The following is a 6,000-nucleotide window of genomic DNA, read 5'->3' on the forward strand; positions in this document are numbered from 1 at the left end:
CAAATATTTGTAAATCAGACAGGAAAATGGCCAGTAACAGTCTGTTGCAGATTTGATGGAATCTTTTAGTTGTATACTATATGACCCTTGCTACCATGTGAAGGTGATGTCCATCAGGGTAGCTGGGATCACAACACAATAAATCATAGAGATTTTTAATAAATTAATCTCTCCTGGGGCTTCCCCTGTCCTCTGCCTAGTCATCCATCTTTCTGCAATTTATGGGATAACACAACCCAATTCTACATGTAACGCCAAACAGCAGCAGTGTATAAATCAACCTGGTAAAGCTTCTCTCCTTCTTGTTCTAAATGAGCTGCCCAACCTACAGCCCAAGAATGGGGACTTTTTCATTGTTTCCTCTTCTCCCATCTTACCAACATGGAAATAAGAGCTCTGTGACAAAGGATATGGGGAATTTTCAGTTTTGCCAGGGAACAGAAAGGACTTAGTTGAAGCCCTGAAAAGTCCTGAGGCACCCATTTACTGTCATGAGGTTATTTAACTTTTTCTGGGATTTTATGGTCATTTTTTAACTTTAAAAATTATAACTTCTAACTAAAGCGTTTGTCTTTATGAACAGATAAAACCAGTCCCAATATATTTTCCAAATTTATCTCAAATAGTTCTTGATTACTTCTAATGAGGTAGGTTCTAGGAAAATCCACACAGTTTATAAGGCATACAACTGGCAAAGCCACAGCCCAAATAATACGTATAATCCTACACCAACCACAGCACTGTGCAGTCCCAGAGTGACCGAGTGTGTTTGCATGTACCTACACCCACAGGACAGAAGTACTGCCGTATCAATACTCTTTCCACACGGACCACATTCAAATGCGTGGCTGATGGCTAACACGCAGGGGCCATGTCCTGGTTTCTCTTTCAGAGCCCTCCTGAGAAATGCCCATGTGATGGTGCTCAGGGTGCCTCACGAGCTCAGGGCACCTTGAGCAGAGCACCCAGTGAGAGCTGGACACCTTTTTACTCTGACAGATGCCACCTATTCTACAAGTACTTGTCGTACACATGAACAAAAATAAAGCTGTTGAGTTCCCTAACGGAAGCCACCAAGGAAAAAATATAGAGGACTCAAGAGCTGTGAGGTCATGGAGAGACACCCTTCAGCAGCTTCTCACACAGGCAGTCCTTCCATAGGGCTGCAATGCCCAGAAGAGATCTACAAATACAGCACCCAAAAAGAGGGTGGAAATGTTGCCCAGTGCAGGGCATCCAGCGAGACACAAGGTCAGGAACATCGGCAGCAGTGCAGTGATGAAGGGTATTGAATAGAGAAGTTTCAGCTTAATACTCGGCCTATGAGGGAATTCCGGGAAGGATGGCAGAGTTTAAACAGCAAACATGCAAAAAAAAAAAAAGCTCAGTTTGGGGAAGCCAATGATGGCACAGGAATGGGACAAATGAGAGATGCAGTTTTCTATAGCTCTTAAAGCAGATCAGGCCTTTCAGCTTATATGTTTTTCTGAGGCCTCACACAATTTCTCAAAGACATTTCTGTGGCAGTTTTTTCCCAAATGAAAGCTGAGTGAGAATTTGGCCTAACCGAATCTGCAATTAAAAAAGCCATGAAACCACAACAGGAGAAACTGCTTTTGGAAGGATTGACAAGCAGCTTCGATACTGTTGCCAAGGTAAGAAAGATCATTCAAATATACTTGATGAAAATTAAATATAATTCCAGCTGTTGCCATTTCAGTGTGATGTAATCCAGTACTCCCAGAAAAGTCCACATGAATTCAATCCAGATGTGATTAACATGCCCCAAGGGTTGGACTTGGGACAAATCTGTCTCATAGGCAACACACCTTCTCAAGCTATCTCCATACTATAAATATAACTTGCTTTATATTTAAAAGTAATTTAATAAAATAAATATGAATCTGCCTCTAACTTTCAAACTAGAAGTCAACTATTTCTCAGACAGAGCTTGTTCTGGAGTGCCAAGGAAAACCTTGTGATAAAAGGAAACTTTCTTTAGTGCCAAATTATTTAGGAGTTCTCTCTACCTTCTCCCTGGGACCTTTGAGACATGATGACAACCTCAGCATGCCAGGGGCGGGCAAAGCTCCGCTTCAGACCTCACACTTTTTGTCTGGAAGGAGTTGAGTCATTTTGTTCAGAGCAAGTGCTTGTTTCACCAATGCAGGCCTGGTAGCAATAGTATTGAAAGAGCAACTTCATTTAGATTGCCAGTTATTAAGGGATTAATTTTGGCCCCTGAACTACATGACTGCTTCTAGAGAAAAATTTTGGCTGGTGCTGGCTCTTACTGTCATGAAGAAATCTGTGACTACTCGATCACACAAAGTGCTGGGTGTCATCAGATACAATGGAAGGACTCGGGGAGCAGGCTGTTTCTAAGATCAGGCTCTCTGTAGTTGTGCACATCTCCCTGGGTTATGCTCAAATTAAATTTTCTAGGTGGAACTTCCATTAGAATCCTGCTTTCTGCTTGTTTCTACTGCAAGGCTTATTGCTCAAGGGATCAACATATCCAGTCAGGAGACCTACTCCTAACCTGGTTAGCTGCAGCAGTAGCCATTATGAATCAGCTGAAATTTTCAGTGGAAATTTCTATCACGTTTCTAAAATAGGTGGAAAAAGCTACAGGCGTGTGTTTACAGTGTTCACATTTGCATTCAAGTGATTCAGTTTCCACCATCGTGAATTTTCTGCTTACATCTTCAGATCTGGAATGGAGTTCACACAGGTCACCTATGCTGAAGCCAGGTAGCCAGCCTGCCAGAACCAGAAATGAGAACAGGCTTCAACGACGATGACACAACACAACTGAATCTTGACCTCAGGGCAACAAATTTTTCTGGTACAGCTAGAGATTTGTGAAATGAGCAATTGCACAAGAGTTCTCAGAAGTCAAAGGAGGTTAAAGGAAAACCAGTGGTATCTTCCAGAAATACATCAACCCTGTACCCTTGCTGGGATGCCAAACAAGAACTTTGACATCAGCTAATATCCGCTTGTGCAGCTGGACTCAGACTTCTGAATTTCTTCATCACCCATTGAGGGCTTTGCCTTTAGGATTTGGGGGAATGAGATTGTGGGTAGGTGTGAGTGTGTGTGTGTGATGAATGCAAGGAAAAGACAGAGGGGATCATTTCCAAGAAGTGAAAGATGTACCTTTTTTTTTTTTTTAACTAATATAATATTTAATTTTCTAATAGTTACAGTGCTTTCTGCTTGTTTTTCTCATATTAGTGGAGTACTGAAGCATCACCACTTTGGCACTGAAAATCTCTTCAGAATGAAGTGGTGATGGTGAACGTGTTGCCCATGATTTCAGTTTGCCCCTCTGAACACTTGTTATTCCAAGCTCCATTATCCATTTGGCTTTGAGTATTTCCACTTTCTGCATCCCCTCCTAACGCAATTTTGTAAGTGTCTGCAAAATAAACATCCCCAGATGTGTCTGAGACATGTCAAGAAAGCTCATGTAGGTTTGCTCAGGTTTAGGTGTGTCTACTTGTTGACTGAGAACAGTAACAAAATCAGAGCTCACCTTCAAGTCACCAAGCAGCTCAGACTCATGATTTTATCAGGTCTCTGTCATGACACTCCGTCACTGACAGAATGAAGAGCCCAACTCCACGCAGCTGCTGCTTGTACAGAAGGTGTTTCATACCTTCGAACAGTTTAGTCTCCCTCTCCATACTTTTCCTCTCCCTCCCCAAAGACTCCTGTGAGCTCTACAAGCTGCTACATGAGTATTTCTCTCACCAGTTCCAATGTTTCCCTGGGGTAGTTTCCCGAGTCCTACATCAGTGAGGTCTAGCAGGCCCTAACAGCTGCCGTTCAAGCAAGGATGCGTTTGAAGACTGTATCCCTTCAATTACACCATTTCAGAGCAAGCAGAGACAGCATCACTTCATAGATCCCCCACATGCAACGTGATAGATGAACTGACCTGAGCGAGTCTTTCTCTTGGCTTCCAGTCAAACTCTGGCTTTGCTTATTTCAACGATCGTTTGAGCTGCAGCTACCTCAAAGGACATCGTGCTGGCAGCAAAGTCCTCTCCAGTTTACACCTGAATCCTGGTTCTCCATTTCCCATCACTAAGGAAGGCCTTTGAATCACTCTGTCTCCTCTGGAGAGTTGCAGGCATGCCTGTGATTTTCCAGCTGCAGGATGTTCTGAACAGAGAAATTTCAAGAGACACACAGAAATAAGAAAGTGCTGATTTGCAGGTACTCTGCAGCAGGAAAAGTGGGAGCATTTCTTCAACTGAAATGTCTCTCTCTTCAGGATGAACAGGTCATTTTAAATACCACATTATGAGCCCGTGTGTATGACACAAATTCCTTCCTGATCACCAGGGCTGTGGCTACCTGCTCACCGCTCTGCTACAAGCCACAGATGTTTCCCAGAAGTCGTTATTCTGTGGAAGACCCTTTTCCCACCCTGATGCCTGTGAGATCAAGCCCCAAACCAGGCTGTTCCTATAGACCCTCATCCTGAAAAAAGTGCACTGGGGAAGTGGGTATACAGTTTTGATTTTAAAGAGCCTTGTTTAGGACATTCCATTACCATACACCTAATGTTATCAATATCTTGCTATAATTTCAAAGTAAATGCATACAGAATGAATAAAACCACTGTAAACAATCAGATGTCTGGCACCATCATATCTAAATAGTTTCTTGAAATTACTTGAAAACCAAGCAATTTTTGTTTTTCCATGAGATACACAATATTTGGCTTTTCTTCTGAAGTTCAAACAAATGTATTAGAAATAATGGAATTTGCAGTGAAGTTGATATTCCAGTTCCTAAGAAACCTAGGTTTTAAGTTTTGGATCTCTGTTTTGCTTTGTTTTCTGGTAAGATCAGGTACTATTTAGATAAGGTACAGGTACTATTTAGATAAGGTACTGGATAATAAATAATTTTTGCCAAAATAAATAGTTAATATAACAGTAGTTGAGCAATTAATGACTGTGAGGCCTTTGAAGGTAACTGAACTTTATAGATTAATCTCTAAGCAAAGTAACAGTAAAAACCCAAGGAGAACATAAACCCATTTTTATCCCTTCAACTGTTCAACTTCCCAGAAATATTGCAAAATTAGTACTATCCAGTTCTTTAGAATTAGTAAAACCAGACTTTTGCAAAAATCTCTAGACTATAAAAATATTTCCTTTCATGTTCTCTTGGGCAGAACTTATATTAATGAAGTGAAATACCAGTTCCTGTTTTAATAGAGATCCTTTCAAATAGGCATTGTTTCTTCAAACTGGAAAAAAAAGGTTCCGGCTTATTTTTCCAATTTTCATTTTCATATCTCTGTACAAGAATGTATGTATAAAGACGAGTGAGCAAGAAAAAAAAAAGGGGAAAATGGGGCTTAAAATAGTTTTTCAACTACAAAATGAATTCTTCTGAGAGAAGGGTAACTTTTTGTGGAGTCTCAATACAAATACCTGAAGATATAGAAAGGAAATTTGTTTTTACGTAACTTCTTTTTATATATATATCTAAAAAAAAGCTATAGTCCAACATGTTGCACAGAAGAACATGAAATGTTTTCATTTCACCCTGTTAAATGCTTTTTCGCATTCTTTGTAAGATTCCCTACGTAGGCCATCACTGGAAATGGCTCCTTAAACGTAAGGTGGGCTATGTGAAATAAAAGTTCTGCCCTGTAAGAGGAAGAATATTAAAGCCTATGGCACACACACTGCTCAGCTCCAACTGCCACAAACAGAGAGGTAAGAGGGTTCTAACGTGGGGCACGCTAGAGCTGGGAGTATGGATTGGCGTGAAGGAAAGCGGTGGCATACGATAGTAAGAAGGGCGTTTTCGGAAAATGCTTGGAATCTGCCAAAAATGAGAATGTAAGTTAAGGAAACAGTCACAAAGAAAGCTAGCTGGTCAGAAGCCAGGTAGCACCCAGCGTGAGGAGGGATGTGAGAAGGTGCGGAGACTTTGCCTACACTAGCACCAGCAGTACCCAGTCCCACG

Source organism: Falco biarmicus, chromosome 3, assembly GCF_023638135.1.
Source record: "Falco biarmicus isolate bFalBia1 chromosome 3, bFalBia1.pri, whole genome shotgun sequence".
NCBI lineage: Eukaryota > Metazoa > Chordata > Aves > Falconiformes > Falconidae > Falco > Falco biarmicus.